The following is a 24282-nucleotide window of genomic DNA, read 5'->3' as shown; positions in this document are numbered from 1 at the left end:
TGGTCTATTATTTTATGTTTTAGGTGTATCTCTTATATATACCATATACCTGGATTCTTAAAATTTTAAGCCGGTGAACTCCGTGTTTTTTTAAAAATTAATCTCTACACCCCACATGGGGCTTGAACTCATGACCCCAAGATCAGAAGTCACATGCCCTACTGAGCCAGCCAGGCACCCCTGGTAAACTCTGGGTTTTTTGTTTGTTTGTTTGTTTTAATTGTAGAGTTTAAACTCTTTGTTGTAACTACTCATGTATTGGATTTATTTCTACCATCATAATATGTGTCTTTGAAAAACAAAATCTCTCTAAGTGGTTGTATTAGTCTACTCAGGCTGCTATAACAAAATACCACAGACTCAGTGGCTTAAACAATAGCAGTTAGTGTTCTCACAGCACTGGAGGCTAGAAGTCTCAGATCAAGATGCTCTCGGTGAGAATTCGCTTCCTGGCGTGTAGACAGCCACCATCTTGCTGTGTGCTCACATGACCTTTTTTGTGCACACAGAGAGGCAGAGGTGTGGGGAGTTTTCTGGTGTCTCTTCCTGTAAGGACACTAATCCCATTGGATCCATCCTACCCTTAATTACTTGCTTAGAGGGCTCATCTCCAAATATAGCCATACTGAAGGGTAGGGCATAAACATATAAATGAGGGCTGGGGTGGTATATTAAGTACATACCAGTGGCATTCTAGATTATCTCTCTATATTCCAGAGTTCTACTTCTCTCTTTGGGTATATGCTCTATTCTGGAAGATCTTACGTTCTAGTGGGGAGACATAGACAATTAACACAATATTAAATAGAATATATAGTTATATTAAATCCTGATACAGAGGCACCTGGTGGCTCAGTTGGTTAAGCATCCAACTTCAGCTCAGGTCATGATCTCACAGTTCGTGCGTTTGAGTCCCACATCGGGCTCCATGCTGACAGCTCAGAGCCTGGAGCCTGCTTTGGATTCTGTGTCTCCCTCTTTCTCTGCCCCTCCCCTGCTTGTGCTCTCTGTCTCTCTCTCTCTCTCTCTCAAAAATAAATAAACATTAAGAACAAAAATTTTTTAAAAAGTCCTGATATATGCTGAAGAAACATTTGAGAGTTGTATGTATTTGAGAGGGGGTTGCAACTTAGGGGGTCCTGGAAATGGGTTCCCTCCGAAGAAGACGTTTGAGTAAATTTCAAAGAAGTTAAAGAAATGAGCAATGAAGATTAAGTAGGGAATTGTTCCAGGAAGAGGGAACATCCAGGGCAGAGGTTTTGGGGATGAAATGCTCCTGATGTGTTTGAGCAACAAAGTAAGGCCAGAGTGGCTGGAAAGAAGTGAGCAAGGGGAAGGCAAGGAGGAGGAGGTAGACAGGTAAGAGAGGCTAGGCCACAGGCAAGATAAAATTAGTACAATCCACCCACTTTGCAATCCAAACCATGTTTTTATTTCAATAGGCCATGGTAAGAACTTGGACTTATATGCTGAAGAAGAGAGGGGATCATGAAAGATTTTGAACAGAGAAGTGGTTTGGTTTTGTAACACAGCTTAATTCTAGTTGCTGTAGGGAATATCAACTGGGAGGAGGTGAGGCTGAGCAGTGAGGTGCATATGTAGACCCTGGAGAGCACCGCCATTCTAGTGAGGAGGATCAAAGCAGGCTTTGGGCTTTTTCTCTTAACCTATAAGTTACTTCAGTATGTTGGAAAGCTGAGAGAGTCATCAACACAGAGACAGGCTGCTTGACTGCCTTGCAGCAGAAATGAAAGGGGTGGGTCTTGGAAGGTTGAAGTCTCTGATGGGTCCGGTAAATTTAGCCTCCTCCCAACCATGTTCCAAACCAATGGGAAAATAAGAGGTATGTGGAGAAAGGCCAAAATATCAGGTATGTTACAGGGTCAAGGGTAGGTTAGAAGAAGTGGCTTTATGTTAGGGCACATGGGCTTTGTAACGGAATCTGAGCATTAGACAGATGTACCTACCAGTTACAGAAAGTGCTGGACTTTCTCAGGCCTCATCCTCTGAGGGCAAGTCATTGTTGTGTTTTGTTTTGTTTTCAAATGTTTATTTATTTTTGAGAGACAGAGCATGAGCTGGGGAGGGGCAGAGAGAGAAGGAGACACAGAATCTGAAGCAGGCTCTAGGCTCCGAGCTGTCAGCACAGAGCCCTATGCGGGGCTTAAACTCACAAGCAGTGAGATCACGACCTGAGCCGAAGTCAAATGCTTAACCACCTCCAAGCTCCACACAAGCAGACTGGGTTTCTAAGAACAAAATGGGTAGGGAGCGGCTGAGCTGAGCTTGAATTCAGACAGAGATCAAAAACCATACTAATTTAGCTCCAAGAAGAGGTGGGGCAGGGGGAGGGTACATTTCCTCTTAATATTGCCCAACTTTTCATTCTGTTGACCTCTCAGGTTTAATGACTGATGTACTGTGTAATTTAAGTTCTTCAGAATAGGCACTGTGATGTAAATATGTTCTTTAATCTACACTCTGTGAGTATTCAATTTTCCTAATTCAGGAATACACTCCATGGGTCATTTTGCTACTAAAAATGCTTCAGCTCTCTTAATCTCTGATTAGCAACAGAGGCTCTGTTAATTAGACAAATGGATGTCATCAATCAAATGAGAGGTATGCAAGATGTGGGTTGGAAATTACAGACAATTCCACTATTACCTAAACAGGTTTTAAAATTTTAGTGATAGTGGATCATAACTCATTGTACAACCCAAATAAAAACTTCATGAGTTCATACTGAAACAAATAAAGTTCTCCATTTAATAGAAATTAAACAATAAAGATAAATGATTGAATTAGAAACTCATCAATGTTACCCAAAATAGTGGGTGAGTTTCATGACAAACTGTATTTTTACATAGTCTCAAAGGTCTTTCCTGGACATTGTTTATTCATCCCGTGAGAGGAAAGTAGTGACTTCATAGTGAAGAATCTTGGAGTGCCCCATTGTAACCAAGCCATCAAAACTAATATCACCCAATATTGGGGAAAACCAATATCATGTGCTTCCTGATATGCTGCATAGCATCATTTCTGTAGCACCAAAAATATATAATCTTAATTTAATCACAAGGAGATATCAGACAAAGCCAAAATGAGGAATATTCTACAAATGAACTGGTCTTTACTCTTCAGAAATGTCAAGGTTGACAAAGGCAAAACAATAACTGAGAAACTGTTCCAGGCAGAGAGATTTCATGACCACATGCAATCTGTGATCCTGGAATGGATCCTGGACCAAGACAAAAAAATAGGTATAAAAAACATTACCAGGGGGCACCTGGGTGGCTCAGTCGGTTAAACATCCAACTCTGATCTCGGCTCAGGTCATGATCTTGTGGTTTGTGGGTTTTAGCCTCGAATTGGGCTCTGTGCTGATGGCATGGAGCCTACTTAGGATTCTGTCTCTCCTCTCTGCCCCTCACCTGCTTGTGCTCTATCTCAAGATAAATAAATGAACTTAAAAAAAAAAAAAAAAAGAACATTACTGACACGACAAAATTTGAATATAGACTATGGATTAGCTAATAGGTATATGTCAATGTTAAATTTCCTGATTTTGATATTAGTACTGTTCTTGTGTAGGAGAATGTCCTTGTTCTTAGGGAGAAAAAAAAACCACTCTGAAATCCTTGGTGGACAATTATTGTGCCTGAATCGACTATATCTTGTCACCATAATATTGTTATATTTGCATCTGGTTAACCTTCCATGCAGAGAACAGTGATGGGACTTCATAGATCCCAGAACAGGTTGTAGGACTGTGTCATGCCTGCTTGGTAATCAACATTTCCATGAGTGGAAGAATTCTATCTAAGACTCACTTTCCTTATAACTTGGTAGTGAGGTTACAGTGGAGGCCACAATTATTGGTGAAAGGAGTCAGTTATGAATAACAGCATCGCTTTATATGGGTTTTCCACAGCTGTTGAGTCTGTGATCCACCAGGGGGTGCAGCTATCTGGGGAGAGGTCAGCAACTCTTCCGGGACGCTCCTGCTCCTGTCCTTGTGGACTAAGCCAGTTTCTTTGGGTGTCCTCGAGACCACAGGTGGGCAGCGGGGTGGATTTAGCAAAACTAAGGGCACTGATGCTACAGGACCCTCACTATTCAGCTCCCTTCCATGGCCCTATATCTAATTTTGTAGTCATCATTTTATGTTCCTTTTTCCTTAAACTGCTCCCTCCCTACAAATTGTATAAGATTCAGGTCCCCCTAAACCTGCTGGGTAGTTTAGGTGTTGTCTTCAGAAGGCTCTGAGATGGATCAGAACTGCACACAAAGCCCCAAGGTTACTCTACACAGAGCTGGAAATTCACATCTGTCCTGTTTCCAGCCCACATTTAAGTCAGTCACATTGTCTATCACCAGAGGTTCTTTGATGAGGGCAAATGCTGACAGTAAGATATGCCATACATAAAATGCAAACATTATGAAGAGGTCCCAGATGTGAATATAAATTTTTCATCTGTTACAAATTGTCAGGGAGAAAGAAAGTTTAAAGAATAGACCTAGGGATATGGTAAAGTCCAAAGACAGTAAAGTCCAAAGGAGTTAAAATTTGAAATCAGATAACCCTCCCCTTGAGTCAAAGTCCAAATAAATGGAAGTCTAAAATTGAAAACAGTACATCTCTGCACCCCACTCCCAATTCCTAACAGCTCCCTGACAGATGGAGGTGTCTCCAGGCCTGGGTGAGTTGAGGCCCTTGTGGAAACTCTAACTTGGGCCGTCTCTACCAGGAACGGAGGCAGTTCCACAGGGCACAGCCTTGGTTTCCAAATTGAGGAAATTAGTGACTCTCCAATCCTGGATCCATTTTCCCAGGAAAAATAAATACATAAGTTCTTAGTGTTGACGGAGATCACAGCTGAGACAGTGGTATCTAAGGAAAGGAAGATAGAAGAAAATAGTCCCTGCTTCTGTAATGGACCCCAAGTTCTAAAACAACATTCTGAAGGATCAGAGGTCCTGTGGAGCTGCAGGAGAACAGATGAAAGGTTGGAAATATAGTTAGGCGTTGCCTTTATTCAACAATTTATTGTGACCCATGGTGCCACGCACTGTGTCAGGGTCTGGGGTGCAGTTGTGAACGAGGTGGGCCTGTGCATCCCCACATGCATGTGGTCAGATTTCGCTTCTGGCTTGGAGGAAGAACAGCTTTGCCAGAACAGGATATCATCGAACTCATCTCTCCCCCTGCCCCTGTAACCAGGAATGATAGTGCATCCTAATTTTATACCAGAATAATCCACAAAGAGAGCACCTATCTAGGAGGAAAAAGGGAGAGAGTCACTGGGTGAGAACATACAAATAAAGAAGAAAAGCAATTAAATATTTGTGTCTTCTGACCTTCCAAATACTAAGCTGTGGCAGCCTGAGGGGGCTTCTCCAAGATGAGGTGTGCCTCTGTCCATCCTGACACCGATTTTCAGGATAGGGGTTCTTTATTACAGATCTTATTAAAGAGATTGCCTGCTTTACTCTTAATTTACTATTGTAAAAAAATGACCTTTTTCCGGACGCCTGGGTGGTTCAGTTGGTTAAGCGTCTGACTTCGGCTCAGGTCATGATCTCACAGTTCATGAGTTCAAGCCCTGCATCAGGCTCTGTGCTGACAGCTCAGAGCCTGGAGCCCACTTTGGATTCTGTGTCTCCCCCTCTCTCTCTGCCCCTCCCCTCTCACACCCTGCCTGTCTCTCTCTTTCAAAAATAAGTAAACATTAGGGGTGCCTGGGTGGCTCAGTCGGTTAGGCGGCTGACTTTGGCTCAGGTCATGATCTCATGGTCTGTGAGTTCGAGCCCCGCGTCGGGCTCTGTGCTGACAGCCTGTTTCAGATTCTGTGTCTCCCTCTCTCTCTGACCTTCCCCCATTCATGCTCTGTCTCTCTCTGTCTCAAAAATGAATAAACGTTAAAAAAAAATTTTTTTTAAAAAGTAAACATTAAATTTTTTTTTTAAATGACCTTTTTCTATCATCTTCCTGCTGCTTCTCAGGGCACAAGTCATTTCTCTTAGTTCTTTGCCAGCTGTATTGCTTTGAAACGCCTACCATGTTACTGGCACTGCTCAGTGAAAATACTCCTTCTAACGCATGTGTCTCACTTGAACATTTATCCTCTGCTACACTGCTGCTCCATCTTGACTTTCTGCTCACTGATCTTGACTGCGAAACGGAGTTATAAACAAATGCAGCTGTTTACATGTTAAATCCTTTCTCTTCACCTTTTTTCTGGGCCTTGGAGATACACATTGTTAGGTAACTCATCAACCAGGTCTTTAACAGGAAGGAAGTTGCAACAATTATCTGAAGGAAAATTGGATGTTAGATGCTGGAGCATACACAGAACACAGAGAACATAAACAATTCTTAATTTACCCTTAAGACATCTGTTAGTTCATATCAGGCTTTCCATTTCCCTCTGTCCCATCCCCCCTCCTAACTGCTCTCTCAGTGTTTGTATTTCCTGTCCTCCCTGTGGGTCTTCTTCACTGGGGTAGAATGCCCTGCTCCCATCCTTGTAGTCAGGAGCTTGGGCAAGGTGGCTTTTTGCACCAGAACACTGTTGGCCACATTGGTCAAAATGAACCAGCGCCCACTTCTATGTGTATCTACAGGAGGCTTGCAATGAAGAGGACACAGAATGACCTCATTTCTTGGCCAGGAGGAAAGGAAAGTAATATGGGTAATCTCTGTAGCAGCACCAAGGGATAAATCTCCACGTCTTTCCAGTTCTCTTAGGAATCTTTATCTGTACAAAGGTAGTATGATAGAACCAATTAAATATGGAAAGTACTCAGACATCTGGGCAGGTAATTAAAACCAGCCACTGATTCAGGCATTCTGCCGATTTCTTCAATTTCCTTTCTATTTTAGGATTCTCACCTCTCCTCACCTGCGATTGTCAAAACAGAGTGAGTTAGCTGGGTGCACTGCTCACATCTAAATCAAAGACTATTCTTGTATTTGTAATTCATCAGCATACTTTCACATTTCTATTTTTACAAGGTCCCATGGTAACATCCCTAAAACAGGCTGTGTCCACAAAACAGTAAAACTGATGGGAAGTGAACATTTAGGTCACCCCATTAATTGGCCATTGTGACACCATTAATGATTCCCGCCCCCCCCCCCGAATTAACAGTTTCAGGCCAATTTAAGTGTTAAAACAACCTGTATCCCCAGAAAACCTCAACTGGAAATTGTTTTCCAGGATAATAAAGCCACCAAAAGAACCAGATGTGAGATATATATATATATATATATATATATATATATAGTCACTACCATGCCTCTAGCTGAGGTATAATCAGCTAGAAAGATATAACAAAAAGAGACCCCATTCACAAAACAAAGCACATCAAGTACTAAGGAGTGCTTTTAATGTGAAATACAGGTGACCTACGAGAAGAAACCTAACCAACCAATGAAATTAACAAACAAAAATGGTGGCAAGCTGCAGGAAGTGCTGACTAAATGGAAATGAGAAGCATGTTCCTTTTGGAAGCAAAAATATTAACAACAAAAAACAAAAAACGAAACACCAATTGATATTCAAACTAGTTCATAAATTTGACAAATTTCCAACAAAAACCATGGAATATTTTTGAAAGATAAAATTATTTACCTGAGGAAGCTGATGAATAAACCTCCAATTAAGAGGTGGCATCAAAGAAATGACCATAATAATCATGATGGGTTGGAGCACTGCTATTTGTGAAAAGATATTCTCAAACTTTCATAGAGAGTGTGATACTGATGTAAATCAGTGGACATAGTATCTATTATAGAAATGGACACTATTATGCATAATAGAACCAAAATATTATAGAACCAAAAATATTATAAAGAAGGCCATATGATCAATGGGAAAAGGAAAGATTATTCAATAAAGGTTTGTAAGGAATGTGAGTAGCCTTAAAATTATCTATTCAAATCTTCTAACATTGCACACAGCAATTAGTTCTAAAGAAAGAGGTTTTTAAATAAAAATATATCAAATTAGAAGAAAATAGAAGTGAATTTTTATTAGACCTCTGATGGAAGATGAGCAATGTCAAAGCATATAAAATAAATATGAATAGGGGCACCTGGGTGGCTCAGTTGGTTGAGGACCCGACTCTTGATTTTGGCTCAGGTCATGATCCCAGGATCATGAGACTGAGCCTCGTGTCAGGCTGTGCACTGAGCATGGAGCCTGCTTCAGGCTCTCTCTCTCTCCCTCTCCCCCTTCCCTGCTCACCTGTGCTCACTCTCTCAAATAAATAAAATTTTAAAAATTAAAAAAAAAGATATGAATAAAAACCTAATACTCTAAATGCAATAAAATAAAACAAAATGCAGATGACAGAGGAAAACTATTTCCAATGAAAAGGACACATAAGGTGGTTCACACTTGCTAATGACTAAAATATACTTAAAAACCTGTAAATAAAGAAAATTCTCTAAAATCTCCATATGGGCAAAAGACTTGAAAATGAAATTTTAGGGAGGAATTGAACTTGTCAACACATAAGTAGAAAAATGTTCATCTTCATTAGTTGCAAAAGAAATAGAAAGACAAGTTATAAAGACATTCAAATTTAGCCTATTAGCAAAGATTCTTAAAATGTTAATCAATGCTAGTGATACCTTAATGAACCTGAAGTTCTCATAAATTTCTATGGGTAGCAATCCCTTTGGAAAACATTTAGACAGTACATATCACACATCTGAAAATGTTTATACTGTTTGAAGCAGAATTTCATTTTTGAGGATCTAACGCACAGATAGAAGACTTTTTATATAAGCAGATGTATTGCATCATCATTTACGAAAGGATACAATAAAAAAATCTTGAAGTGTTGGTGTGCCTGGGTGGCTCAGTTGGTTAAGTGGCTCTTGATTTCTGTTCAGGTCATGCATGATCTCTCAGTTTGTGAGTTTGAGCCCCACTTTGGGCTCTGTACTGATAGCACAGAGTCTGCTTGGGATCTACTCTCTTTCCCTCTCTCTCTGCCCCTCCACTGCTCGCAATCTCTCTCTCTCTCAAAATAAATAAACTTAAAAAAAAAAAAAAAGACAATCATCTCTTTTAAAAAATGTCAGAGTGTTCACCTCCAGGGAAATGGTTAAATATACCTTGGTATATTCAGATAAGGGATACATATACTTTGTGATTACAAAGTTTATGCATAGAAAAATAATAGTTATGGGGCATCTGGCTGGCTCAGTTGGAAGAGCATGAGATTCTTGATCTCGGGGTTGTGACTTCAAGCCCCATGTTGGGTATAGAGATTACTTAAAAATAAAGTCTTTAAAATAAATTTAAAAAATAGTTGTATCAGGATTGAATGGTGAGACTATCAGTGGATTTTGGTTTTATTTGGTAACTTTTAGATAGTGCTTTTTAAATTACATGGATGGGTTTTTTTTTTTTTTGCAGAAAAAATAAGATATACAAATAAACAAAAAGAAAAACATATGTGAAATCTTATCACCCAGAGGCAATCACTGTTAACATTTTAGTTCATGTCTTCCCAAACTTAAACAACTTACTTTATATTTTGAATAGGTGGCACATTAATATGGTTTAAAAACCAGAAAGTATAAAAAGGTATACAGTGAAGTTTCCTTCTTGTGCTTATTCCTTCCAACCCCAGGGTCAGTTTCCTACTCCTGTTCTTAGATTTTTAAATCCATTACACATACACGCAAATACAAATATAGATTTTTCCCTTTTAACCCAAAGAGTAACATACCATACTCGCTGTTCTGAAATTGCTTTTTTTTTAATTTAATATTGTATCAGGGAGCACTTTCCATATCAATATTATAGAACTTACTCATTTTTGTATAGGTACATAGCACTCCATTGTGTGGACATACTGGAGTTTATTAAACTAGTCCACTGTTAATGTCCATACTCTTTTTGTAGGCAAACTTTTTTTTCTTTTTTTAGTTTTCTACAGTTTCATAATTACCTTTCGTAAGTTTACATTTTAAGAAAAAGGAAACTTTGGAGTCATAGGAATCTAGAAAGATAAGCCCAAACCCTGCAGAAACCTGCTACCATGAAGGCAACTCAATGTTCTGTGACACGGTATTATGACAATGTTCTGTGGAATAATCTGTCAGCATTTTCCGAAATAGGATTTGCAATGCCTAGAGCACCAGCCAGCCAGGCTTCCTGGTGGAGATGTCATTGAGGACAGGGCTGCACTGGGTGACATGTTTTTAAATAGCTCAAAGGCCAAAGCACAATGCAGGGTGTCAGGCATCATTCTGACATTTCAGCTGGATATAAATTTAGACCTGAATCTTTATTAAAATGAAATGTGTACACAGTGATGCTGCCCTTAGAGGAAACCTAGGGTAAATGCCATGTGTAATTAAGAAGGTACTTTGTTACCATGTGTCCAAGCTATCTATTGCTGTGTAACAAGCCATCCCCAAACATAGCAGCTCAACAACAGCTTGTTACTTGTCATAATTCTGTGGGTTGACCTCCACTCCATTGGGAGGAACTTCTGCTCCATGTTGTCTGGCTGAGGTCACTCATGCTCTTTTACTCCATTGACAGCTTGGTTGGAGCTGGAAAGTCCAAATGGCTCCCATGGTTTCCCTCCATTTGGCCTTTCAAGGGCTCTAAATGAAGCATTACAAGAGGACAAGACCCCATGTGCAAGTACTTATTAAGCCTCTGGTTGTGTCACACTTGTTAATGTCCCATCGGCCAAAGCCAGTCACATGGCCAAGGCCAGAGTCAAGGGCTTGAATACACAAGGGTACAAATACCAGGAAATATTTCACTGGGGGCACCAAAGTAACAGACTGCCATACCATGTTTTTCTCTAATATTTTGTTTGAAAGGATGGGCTTATTTTCTTTCCTCTCTCTAATAAAGTTGCAAGTAGGAAATAGTACCAGAGATCACACAAGTCAAGTTTCTCTGACTTTAAAAACCATTTGTCAAAAATCTTAGAGTGCAGCCAAGTAATGTTGATTACAAAGTAAAATGTGTAAACTGCAGCATAATTTTAGAAAGTGTCAGTTTATCCAGTTAATGGGAGACAAGCTTTACTATATAGATGGGTTCTTTTGTCTCTCCTTGCCCAAGATTCTTGGGAGGATCTCTGCCTGTGCCTGTGGTTCCATATTTCTCTGCAATTTCTGCCATCAGGCTGAAGCAGGGAGACATGAATATGGATGGATGATACAGTGCTGACTGTCATGCTATGAAAGGGCTTCAATCTTACTGATAGTAAGTAGAAAAAAAAATGAGAAATGATTCTATCAAAAGCAAAGCATTTTCAAAAGCAAACTCAAAAAACAATGCTGTGTAGAAGATAAACAACTAATTAGCTGAGGGAAGCTAGCAAGAAACTTGGGATTTTGTAGATAAATTGAACTGTTTAGAAGGAAAAACAAAACAGATCAACCAGATCAACAGACTAACTGAATCTTGACCAGCTGGGAGCAGGCATGTTGATATGGAAAGTTATTTTGACGATTAAAAAAATTAATGACAGTGAAAGAATGAATGTTGAAAGAACTGCTTAAACCCTGAGAAAGTTAGCAGTATCGAGAAGGAAAGACAAAAGGAGGATAATAATAAATTAAAACCAAGCATCTCCTACAAATATGAGAAGATTAAACTTGTTCATGAAGGCTGTGTAATTTGGAAAATGATAATTTGTTAAGGCAAAAACTAAAAAGATTCTAAATGACAGTTAAACAAAATGAAGTGATTCATTGATCAAATTATTTGATTGCAACAGAATGAAAAACTGAGCAATCTGAGTTTTTAAAAATGTTTATTCATTTATTTTGAGAGAGAGAGTGAGAGTGTGTGTGCACTTGGGGTGGGGGCACAGATAAAGAGGGAGAGAGAGAGAATCCCAGGCAGCCTTCATGCTATCAGTGCAGAGCCAGAAGTGGGGCCCAATCTCATGAATCATGAGATCATGACCTGAGCTGAAATCAAGAGCCAGACGCTTAGCCGACTAAGCCACCCAGGTGCCCCAACAATTTGACATTTTAAGCAATAAGCCAGATATTCAAATTATATTGCTTAGCCCCAAAGTATTCCTCCTTGTCTGGGGTTGGCCAATACCAAGTACCATGCTTCTTCCTAAAAAAAGGTGAAACAAATGTTTCGATGAGTCTTTAGCTCATGTAGTTGTTGCCATGATGGTGGTTTGGTGGTGAGTACTGATTTATTGGATGCACGATATGTGCCAGGTACTGTGCTAAGTGTTTTACATGCTTATTCTCAGTTTATCATCATCCTCATTTCACAAATAAAGAAACCGAGACACAGAGATAGATGTTAACTCCCTTGGTGAGAGTCACATGTTTAGTAAATGGTGGTGATAAGATCTGACCCAGGCAGTCTGACTACATCCCCAACATTCTACTGATTTCAGAGCCCTATTAAAGCAAAGACTGAGTAAATGAACCTGGGGTTACCATAGCAACCAAAGAAAGGAATCTGAAGAGTTGTTGACATACCCATCTCAATACATAATCTGCAACTCTGATTTTCTTCTTTCTACTCCCAGCCTTTTTTTTCCTTCCCTTGGTGCTACTTTTACAAAGCACACGAGCTATCCAAATAATTCACCCTTTAAACCAACAGGATACTAGAGAAATGTAGCCCTGTAGATGTCATTTATTTACACTTTTTTTTTCATGTAGATTTGGTAAGGAAATAAACTCTGAATGTTCCATTTATTTAAACAGCACAGAGTTAGGACACAAACTAGATCCCTGTTTTAAAGACACGGTCCTATGTCGCCATCTGGAGGAAGATGTATAAAAACCTCCTTTATCTGTATTTGGGCAGTCAGTCTTTAGCACCTTCATGACTCAACCGCAGATTATTATTTATTATGTACAGAGAGATAAAAGCAGAATTAAAAAATAAATTCTGTAGTGTACTTCATTGCATCCCAGTATGTCAAGAGGTCTAAAAACTAGACTATAGTTTAGAGAAAGAAGAGTGTTATGAAAAGTTGATTCTCACACTTTTAAGGAAAATGTGTGGTTTTCATCAAGTTCTAATGTATTGAGCTATTTTTTCATAAAATACTCCTGTAAGCACAGTCCTTGCTTTCTACAGGTTTATGTTCAAGGAGGAGATGAAAAACCGCATCTCTTTCCAAGGCTATTTCTGTTGGCATGAGACCCCCTCTGTTCCTTTAGAACACACTTAGCTCTTTGCTGGCAGGACCCTGTCCATCTGGCTCACTCTATCCCTAGCAACCAGCAAGGTTTCTGGCCTGTCTTAGGCACTCAGTAAACACTTGTCAAGTGAATGTTTTCTTTTCTGTGTTCTCTTAATTAGGCTTTTCTGTATAACTGTGCAGATAACCTAGAATATACCAAAACTCTTGGTCAGGCCCTGCCTGCTTGTTTTTTATCAGTGAACAAAATGAGATTTCTCCAAGGCAAGTCAGCCTCCAGGATTAAAAAAGTAAATAAATGCCCCTTGATTTTCACAGGGCCTAAAATTCCATTATGAGCAACTCACCTTTTTGAGTGTTACCCTTTAAGAATATCTTATGAAAATGTCACACTTCCTAGGAAAATTAACATCTTGAGTACTGTTAACTCTAATTTTGTCTGGGTCAAGGACAGCCTTAACCCCTGAGTACTCTAGGGATTGTGAAAGACGATTGATTGAGGTATGCGAAGAAAATACTACAATAGTATATGTATATAATTTATCTTTCTGTGTTTCCACATACATTGGCGTATTCACTCAAAAATTTTTACTAGTAAGTTTGAAGACCAACTGGTGAAGACATGACTTTGGAATTAGGCCTCAGTGTGAAGTTCTTTAACCTCTTGAAGCCTTTATTTCCTCTCTCATAAAATAGGGATAATAATTTTACTTTTGCAAAGTTGTGATGAAAACTGAAAGAACTGCCTGTGAAGTGTTCTGCCCTGGGCCTAGAAAATCTTAACAATTCAGTAAATACAGTTGGCTCATAGGCCTGTGACCCGTGTGGTCACAAAGGGTACCATGACCAGAAGGGGCACAAGCTTGTTTAACGCTGTGCTGTCACTATGTGGAAATTATTCACAATTTTTGACCAAGGGCTTTGTATTTTCATTTTGTCCTGGGCCATGCAAATTTTGTAGCTGGTCATGGTAAAGGGTGATTTTCACTGTTGGTCTAGCTAAGTTGCTGCCCTGGTTTTCTTGGTTATGGTATGAAGGTTCCTACTCTGGTTCACATCACTATTTAAGCTCCTTTGGGCCACCTAAGATGCTCGTGGAAGATGAGCAGTCTTTTTTTTTCTTCTTCTTCAGATGTAATTCACATACCATAAAACTTAACATTTGAAAATATACAATTCCACTGTTTTAAGTCCCCCCCCCCCCAGTTTTATTGACCTATAATTGACAACACAATTTTAAGTATATTCACAAGGTTAACCCAGTCTTTTTAAAGAGCCCACACTGCCTTGTGGGCAGTGGGTTCAACTCTGCCTTGTTTTCACCACTCTCTGAAGTAGGATGTCAATAAGTGATGTCAAATGACACGACTTCCCTGAAATACATATTGCCAAGAACAAATTAATGCTTTGAATTGGCCGTAACGTTTTAGCGGTGGAAGAGGTCCTACAGGTCAGTCTGGCTCCCTCACTTTACAGTTGAGCAAACCAAGACCTGAAGAGACCGAGTGCCTTGTCCAAAGGCATGCAGAAAGTGATTAGGGCAGGACCCCAGGTCTTGTTTCATTCCGTGTGCCCCGGGCTCAGTAATTCTGCCCCCCTCCCCATTCAGATTGTCCACCTTTTGTCCAAAACTCCTCACTAAAATGGAAGATCAGGTTGGTATTTGTAGGCACCAGAAGGGCCCTTCACAAAAGTAAGTTTTTTAGTTTCCTTTCCATTAGTAAAGTGTTTTCAGAAATCCAGGGTTTCAGGGGCCAAGCCATTTGATTTTAAATGTGTCTGTGGTTTCCTCACTCCAGGGCACAACTTCTTGGTTCTGAGGACTCTGCTGCTGTTAATTTGATGACATAGTACGGTGCCTTCTGTGTACAATTTTAAAACTTTTGGGCTACATTCAATAAAGGTAGCAACTTAATGAATTTGTGGCATATTATTCAGCTCATTGAAGTCTTTGCATATAAGTAATGTTGATGCTTTTAAGGCCGTGGAGAATTTTTACATTGATGCAGCATCAGTTCCAACATATTCTACAGCTTTATCCGAAAACTTTGGTTCCATGAACAGATGCCAAATTCATGGCCAGGCAGCATATAAACACAGCAATAGTAACTCAGGCAATCACACAGGCTTGGGCATAACTAAGTTAAAATCTTATTTTAAATTCTTTGGTGGGAAACTTCTGTGGGCAGATATTTTAAATGTTGGTTATATTTACTATTATTGGCAGATATTTTAAATGTTGGTTATATTTACTATTATTAACAATAATAAATATTTTGGGTATTTACTATGCTCTGGGTATTCTCAACACTGCATGCATTATGTCAATCGCTGAATCCTCACATGTTTATGAAATGGTTATCAGTGTTATCTCCACAACTTGCCCAGGGTCTCATATCCAGATGGCAGAGCTGGACATGAGTGCAGCCATCTGACTCCGGAGCCTGAGTCCTTAACCGTCGTGCTGTATTTGCTGTTTCTCATTGGAGGAAATAATAACCCAAGATTTTACTTGACCCATTTTAATGGGACCATAATAACAAAACACTGTGCACAGGGAATGGATAAACGCCTTCAGATGGAAATAAATCCAAAAGAAGATTCTGTAGAGGATGCTGTTTTTCTGATGTTCCACTTAGAATCTTGGCTGTGACAATCAGAGAGGTGGGGTCCTGTCCAGAGTCCTGGCTCTAACAGTATTCAAAGCAGTTTTTTTTTAATTGGAAATATGAAACATATGGAACATTTCAAACATTAAAAAAGCAGAATAGGGGGCGCCTGGGTGGCTCAGTTGGTTGAGCATCTGACTTTCGCTCAGGTCATGATCTCGCGGTCTGTGAGTTTGAGCCCCGCGAGGGGCTCTGTGCTGACAGCTCAGAGCCTGGAGCCTGCTTCAGATTCTGTGTCTCCCTCTCTCTCTGCCACTCCCCCGCTCATGCTCTGTCTCTCTCTCTGTGTCAAAAATAAATAAACATTAAAAAAAATTTTAAAAACAGAATAGTATCGTGAACCAACTTGTAGCCATAACCCAACTTCAGTAATGACCAATTTAGGGCCAATCTGATTTTACCTATAGCCCCACCCACTTCTCCCTATCCTCTCCAGATTATTTTTAGCAAATTAAGCAAATTCAGACCTCAAAACTTTCCCCACATAAATCTTTCAGCATGTATCTCTAAAAGATAAGATTCCTTTTAAAAAGCATATCATACTGCCATTATGACACTTAAAAATTAATACCTTTAAAACCATCAAAGATTAAGTCACTGCTAACATTTCTATGGTATCTCATAGAGGTTTTTTGGTTTTTGTTTTTTTTTAAGTTTGTTCAAATCAGAATCCAAATAAGCTCCATGAGACTGGTATGTCTTTTAAGTATCCTTCTAATATACAGTTTCCCCTTCACCTCTCTCTCTTTTTTTTTAATGCTTATTTATTTTTGAGAGAGAGAAAGGGAGGCACAGACAAAGGGGGAGACAGAGAATCCCAAGCAGGCTCAGCACTGTCAGCCCAGAGCCTAAGGCAAGGATCAAACTCAGGAATTGTGACATCATGACCTGATTGGAAATCAAGAGTTGGTTGCTTAACCAACTGAGCCCCCCAGGCACCCCTCCACCTCTCATTTTTATTTCTTGTAATTGATTTTTTAAAATACCAAAAACAGGTTTTCCTTGGGAAATGCCAAAAGTCTGGAAATTTGCTGACTGTATTCTGGTCATATTATTTATTATGCTCCAATATGACAACTGAAAACATTTTAATTTTTTTTTTTTTAACTTTAGACTCTATCCTCCAGGACGTGTCCATTTTATTCTTTTCATCCTTAGGTATCCTTGAGACTGTACAGTTGATCTTCCATGTTTTGAAATCTGTGTAGTTTTTAATTTGCATTTCTCTTATTTTGACCATTCCTTTTTTCACATGATTAAGGGCTATTTTGATTTCTTATGTGAAGTGCCTACTGACTTTTTTCCATAGAGTGAGGGTTCTTATTTTTGTCAAAATATTTTATCAAAATTTTTATCAAAAGAAGCTCATATATTAGAGATATTTCCCCTTTCTTTGTGATATTGATTACAAATATTTTTCCTAGTTAATAATTTTTCTTTTCACTGTCCTATGGTATTCTCTGCCATGCAAAAAGTCTTCATTTTTTTGGTAATTGAATGCATCAACTTTTGCCTTTTTTAGTTCTGGAGTTTGCATCATGATCAGAAATGTTGCTCCAAGTTGTAGATGAATTAACTCATGTTTTTGTTTTATACTTCCACGGTATTATTTTTCCATTTATATATATATATATATTTTTTTTAAGTTTATTTTTATTTATTTTGAGAGAGGAGAGAGAGAGTGAGAGAGCACAAGCTGGGGAGAAACAGAGAGAGAGAATCCCAAAACGTCTCAGTTCTGAGTCGGTTCTGCTCAATTCTGTCAGCGCAGATCCCAATGCATGTCTTGATCTCATGAACCATGAAATCATGACCAGCAGGTGTGAGGTGTAAGGATTGGATCAAATTCTATCTTTTTCAGAACACGTTGTAAAATTCAGGACTTTATAAAAATAACAAAGGGATCTATTCAGAATGCCCGGAAGCACATTCTCTGCTATATTCAAAGTAGATAGTGAAAGACAACAGTAGGGTTCTGTTCCACTTCCAGCTCATCCTTACTGAGGAAATGGTGCTAAGGCCTAGCCTAGCCCTGGAGGCCGGGAGAATAATCCATGCTCTGCTCTCCTCGGGTCTAGCTTCCTCTTCTGTCAGATCTGACAGAATTTGTCACTGTCTTGTCCTCTCTAGGATCACTCTCTTGTCCTAAGGACAGTTACCCTGTGCAGCTCTGTGCTGGGAGTGTGGTTTCGTTGTTGCACAGGCCTTCCCTGGAAGCTATTCTTCACATTTACAAATGCTGATGCTCAGTTCATGTTTAGTATGGAATTTCTGTCAGTTGATCTTTGCAAAGGGCTTTGCTTACCTCCCTGTTGTACTTGCTAACCTGAAAAGTGGTTTTGCCTCTCTGTTTGGGCCTTAAGAAATCTCTAACCTGAGAGTGCTTGTACATCAGCATTCTCTTGGCAGGCTGTATTCTCTCTGGTGAGTGAGGGAAAGGAAAGATTTTATTTTGCTAACTTTTGTGATAACAACAGCAATAATAATGATTAAAATGTATCGAATGCTTACTATGGGTAAGGCACCAGGCTTACCCCTAACACCAGTTGGGGCAAGGCAAGAATACTAAAGGGGTCCATGGTATATGTCTATACACTTAAAAGTTAGATATTGAGTAGACTATCACATATGTTCTTTCCTTTTACCTTGTCAAATGTGCCTTCATAATAACCTGGAAGGACAGATTTAAATGCAGATTCTTAGAATTCCTTGAGTTCCATGCCAGAAGGTGACAGTGTGAGAAGAATTCATCCCCTGCCTCTAGGCTGCCTCTCTTCTCATCCTACCTCCTCCTGTGTCCACGATGGGCCTTGCATACAAGTTTGTGGACATTCAGCCCATTTACCCAAGTTTCAGATACATGCCTTTCACTCCACAAATAGCTGTCCCTTCGGGTCATCCTCTGACCCAGGAGAGTACACTCCAGCAGAGCAGTCCAAGGTAACCCTATAAGTGGGCTCAGGGCCATTTGTGTTGATAATTCCAGTGTGTTGGATACCTGGAGTATGGTCTATAAGAGATGGGGGAGGTGATGGGTTCTGGGTGGGCATATCTCCGTATTCCTGTAAAATCTGCTCCACAAGGAAAAGGAGAGTCCCTATGGGACTCCAGGTTGCTTTATATGTATTTAACTCATTCAATCCTTAACAACAATCCTATGAGGTAGGTGCTATTATGTCCATTTTACCAATGAGGAAACTGAGGCTTAGAGAGATTAGGTAAACTGCCCAAGGCCAAGAGACTACTAAATGGAAGAGTAAGGATTACAATTTGGGCAATCTGGCTCCAGAGCCTTGTCTTCTGAACTGAAAGGATTTCCCCCTCACACCGTTCCATGATACTTTCTGTGTAGCATTATTAATCCCTCCCCATAGCAGTACTAAGGAGTTATCTGCTTGACTATACAAGTACTCAACAAAGTTGTTAGGGATCTTCATTCTTGACCATCACTTGAACCTCCTTTACTAGTAAAATTAAGGTATCTCTAAGATATTTTTCAGCTCTAGAATCCTGTGATTCTAGACATGATTACAAATATCCCTTCAGTGTAAGCTTGAACAATGCTCCAGAAAGTGTACCTGAAGGCATTACAAAACTACTAATAATTAATAACAATAATTAGTAATAATAATTATTAAATTATAATTATAGGATCCTACCTATCATTGAGATTACCACATATTTAAAACTTGGAAACACAAATTAACATCTTCTATAGGAACTTCTCATTGCTCTTAATAGGAAACACTGCAAAAATTTTACAGAAGACATATTAATTAGCCTATAGGGTCTACTTAGGAAGAATATATGATGTCAGATACAGTGATCCACATTTAACAACTAGATGTTACCCCTATTATAACTGACCTAAAACATTTCAAGTGTACTGAAAGTATGGCATATATTATTAGTTGTATGACTAATTTTTCATAGTCTCTCTTTGAGATTAGAGATCTCATGCAAAAGTTTCAGTGGAGGCTTTAGTAGGAAGGAACACTGCAACTGAATTATTACCAGGAGTAGAAAAAAAGAATTATACCAGGACCCATGTTTGGAGTATGAAATATCAAATGTGCTCAAGTTGGATGTCTATACATTGCAAGTTGGTCTTGAGGTAAACTAGACTTTACATAGAATCATAGCTAATTACAATTTGAAAGACAGACTCTCTCTGGGTATCTGGGAATGCTTTTTAGAATAGTACCTTTTCAAACATGGATTAAAGAGGTCTTTTCCTACTTGTCTGATCTAGTTCTTTCATGTTATCCTTATTGAATAGAGAATATAGAGAAACTCTACCTTTAATGAAAAATCCTGGAAACTTTTTATTGATTTGATCTTAGACTGTAGTGTCTATTACAGCTCAATAGAGCTTCTTTATCCTTTGTTAGAAGTGTTTGAAAAGAGGTGGGGAAAAAACTTGAGAAGTTCTTTTCTCCACAAATGACTGATAAATTCCCATTTCTTTAGCCTTAGAATTTGTTCCTTCTGATGTGACTTCTATAGTTTACTCACAATGTTTGATATTCCTATAAAAATATTTAACATGGGATACATTCTGGATAATAGTCTAAAATGATAAACTTAAATTTTAAAATCAATCTTTTCCTCTATAAATAATAATAATATCTTCTCTAAAAATGAATGACATTTAAGGAGTTACATGGAAATGGTTATTATGTACAATACACAGGAAATCAACATGCAACAACCAAATAAAATAAGTGAGACACTAATTTTATTTTTATTAGTCCTATTGAAATTTACATACTATAAATTCACCCATTTAAAATATACAATTCAATGGTTTTTAGTGTATTCAGAGTTGTGCAACCATCATCACAATGTAATTTTAGAACATTTGTATCATCCACCCCCAAATCCCATACCCATTAATAGTCACACACATTTCCCCCACCTACCCATTCTTTCTTGTAGAAAGCCAGTACTCTACTTTATGTTTACATAGATTTGCCTCTTCTGAACATTCCATCTGTAAATAGAATCATCCATCATGTGATCTTTTGTGATTGGCTTCTTTTGTTGAGAATAATTTTAAGGTTCCATGTTGTAGCTTGTATTAGTACTTCATTCCTTTTCATTGAGGAATAATATCTCATATGGTTATACATATCTTATTTGTCAATCAGTTGATGGACATTTGGATTACTTCCACTTTTTGTCTATTTATGAGTAATTCTGCCATGAACATTCATGTACAAATTTTCATGTGGATGGATGTTACATTGCTTGGTATATGTCTAGAAGTGGAATTGCTGGGTCACATGGTGACCCTATGTTTAACTTTTTTGAGGAATTGCCCAAATGTTTTCTAAAGCAGCTGCACCATCTTATAGCCTCACTAGCAACATATAAGAGTTCCAATTTTTCCACATCCTCTCTGATGCTTGTAATTGTCTTTTTGATTATAGCCATTCCAATGGGCATGAAGTGGTATCTCATTGTGGTTTTAATTTGGAGTTTTGTGGTGCTTAATGATGTTGAGCATCTTTTAATGGTCTGTTTTTAAATCTTTTACTCGGTTAAAAATGTGGACTCTCTGGGGCACCTGGGTGGCTCAGTCGGTTAAGTGTCCAACTTCGGCTCTGGTCATGATCTCACCGTTTGTGAGTTCGAGCCCTGCACTGGGCTCTGTGCTGACCACTTGGAGCCTGGTTCGGATTCTTTGTCTCCCTCTCTCTATGCCCCTCTCCCACTCCTTCTCTGTTTCTCAAAAATAAATAAATGTTAAAAAATTTTTTTAAATGTGGACTTTAACCCCATTAGTTGATAGCTGGTAAAATATCATTGTCAATTTTTAGTAGTTCATTTATGATGAGATCAAGACTGCAAAGTCTAGCTCTAATAAATTGGTTGGCTTTTACAAAGAAAATGGTAGTTAAATAGCTACACTCATTGGTCCTAACTCTGTTGTGATCTGACAGGACTTTGATCTTGCCAGTTAAGAGGGTGTGCATGTATCAACCAAAGGGTATGTCCTAATGACTCCAAATATTATTCCAATAAAAATGTAATTTATTATCAACACATATTTTCAGGAGCAATGACCTATTGTTTTATTGAAAATGGTACATGCTCATTTCAAACATTTTTGAACCATCAAAAAGATATAAAGAAGAAAGCAATAAATTGTTATAAACCTCACTTTTCCAGAAATAACCAGTTAGGTTTTGGGGAAGTATAATACTTCCAAACAGATACAGTTAGACTCAGGGTCAGATGGTTGAATGGGTAGAAATAATTTCATGAGAATGGGATCATATTGTATCCGCTTTTTAAAAATAAAAAGGTTTTAATTTTACTTGAGTTAACAATAAAAAAAGAAAAAAAACACTTAAGTGAAACTGAGGAATGAACAGAGAAAACTTTTTCTCTATAAAATTGATTCAGAGCTCACCTCCCATCTTTTTATCACGACTTCTCTAATTCTGACCCTCTTGTTCACTTCTCGAGTTGCTGAATATCATCAACAGAATTTTTTCATAAAGGACCCATGAGTGTGATAGTAGAAACTACTGAACAGCAACATTACTTTTCCATTGTTCAGTATAATACTCCTGATTTTATTTATTTTTTTAAAGTTTATTTATCTTGAGAGAGAGAGAGAGAGAGAGGGAGTGCTCACATGTGCACATGGGGTAGGGGCAGAGAGAGAGGGAGAGAAAGAATCCCAAGCAGACTCTGTGCTGTCAGTACAGAGACCAACTTGGGGCTCAAACTCATGAACCATGAGATCATGACCTGAGCCAAGATCAAGAGTGAGATGCTCAACCAACTGAGCCACTCAGGTGCCCTTAATACTCCTGATTTTAAATGTACACATTGCCCCCAAGAATACAGTGTTTAAGCATAGCCTCCCTTGCAGCTAGATGCTAAGTAAGTTCTGGCCAATGAGATATAAGCAGAAGTGTTGTATGAAAATTACAGAAAATATCCTTAGAGAGGATATGCCCATCTTCTGCTCTTCTTCCTGCTAGCTGTTACGCAAATGTAAACACTGAAGTTTGATTTGTCATCTTCAACCATGAGGTGGAAGATCTGTACTGAATGTAGTATAACAACAAGATAAAAGGATTCTGAGCAGCCGACCATTTCCTTAAGCTGCTATACCTCCAGACTTTTTATGAGAGAAACTTTTTATTTTTGTTATTTTTAAAGTCAATTTTTAAGGAATTTCACATGTGATTCCTTCTACTGCCAATCACTTTGGTTCCTCCAAAGTCAGAATCATAATCTTCAAAACAGCCCCTTTAAAAAGAACTTTTGTCCAATCCGCAATTGTCACTGTCAGTCAGTCCACAATTGTTTCTTTTGGGCTTCTTTTGATCTCCACTTGAAAATGGACATACTTCAAAAATTCCCCCCTGTAATCTTTGGAATCCAATTTCTTCAAGCAAATTACTTTAGGGCCCTAGAAGTCAAACTGCAGGAAGCACATTGATTGCTATTTTGGCAAATGACCTAAAATATAAGTATTCTTTAATTGTTTTTAATGTTGAAAAGTCTTGTTACTTCCACTCTACCCCATGGGCCTAGCAGAAAATGTTACAGGTCTCATTGTCACCACTGAAATAAACTTGCTGTGATGGAAGAAGCATAACTTGTATTTCAATGTAGCCATGAAATCTCTACCTTTTTAAATGGCTTATTTGGGGTCCTTAGTCATCTGCCATTAAAATTCATTATAATTGTCACAAGTGCTAAACAATGCCATTAGGTTCTTTAGTGCTAAGAATGTCTGTTGCCTTTACACTTACACAATTTAGCTGTGTATAATTCTGATGTTATACTTTGCTTCTCTATCAGTATATATAGATACTATTTCATTTTTTCTGGCATTGGAGGTTGCAGGGCAGATAGCTGAAGCCAGCCTAATTTCTTTCCGTACCCATCCTCCATTTTTGTTTCTGGCTAGATCAAAAAACATTCTTTTCCAATTTTCTATTAAAAAAATTCAAACATGCAGAAAAAGTTAAAAAATAGCTAGATTTAGCAATTGCTAATATTTGCCTTATTTGCTTTATTTCTCCTTATGCATATGTGCATGTGTGTGTTTGTATGTATACAGATAACACTTCTTTCTGAATCTTTTGAAAGTAAGTTGCTGACATAACATTTTACTCCTAAATACTTCAGGATATATTTCCAAAGAATAAGATTTTCTAAAAAATAACAAATTCCCTAATATCCTCTAGTGTCCACTTTGTGTTCAGATGTCCCCTATTATTCCTTCTACCCACACTATCTTTTGTAGCCTTAAAAAATACTAAAAGGACCCAAGATCTAATCACATTGTATTTAGTTTTTTTGTCTCTTTAGTTTCTTTTAAACAAGAATAATTCCGCACTTTGTTTTGTATTTTTTGTTGTTTCATACATTTACTTTTTTTGATGAGGCCAGACCAGTTGTGTTGTAT

The 24282-nt window shown here is 38.5% G+C and overlaps 1 non-coding gene across 1 annotated transcript; it reads right to left on the bottom strand.

Moving 5' to 3' along the window:
- Positions 1-23406: 23406 nt before the first annotated feature.
- LOC132672765 (small nucleolar RNA SNORA1) lies at positions 23407-23512 on the bottom strand. The gene has a single exon (XR_009607680.2). It is a non-coding gene; the product is annotated as a small nucleolar RNA SNORA1 (small nucleolar RNA).
- Between the last annotated feature and the right edge of the window lie 770 nt (positions 23513-24282).

Source organism: Panthera onca, chromosome A3, assembly GCF_046562875.1.
Source record: "Panthera onca isolate mPanOnc1 chromosome A3, mPanOnc1 haplotype 2, whole genome shotgun sequence".
In the NCBI taxonomy this organism is placed as follows: domain Eukaryota; kingdom Metazoa; phylum Chordata; class Mammalia; order Carnivora; family Felidae; genus Panthera; species Panthera onca.
The sequence above is the reverse complement of the archived record's forward strand: the minus strand, read 5'-3'. Positions and strand labels throughout refer to the sequence as shown.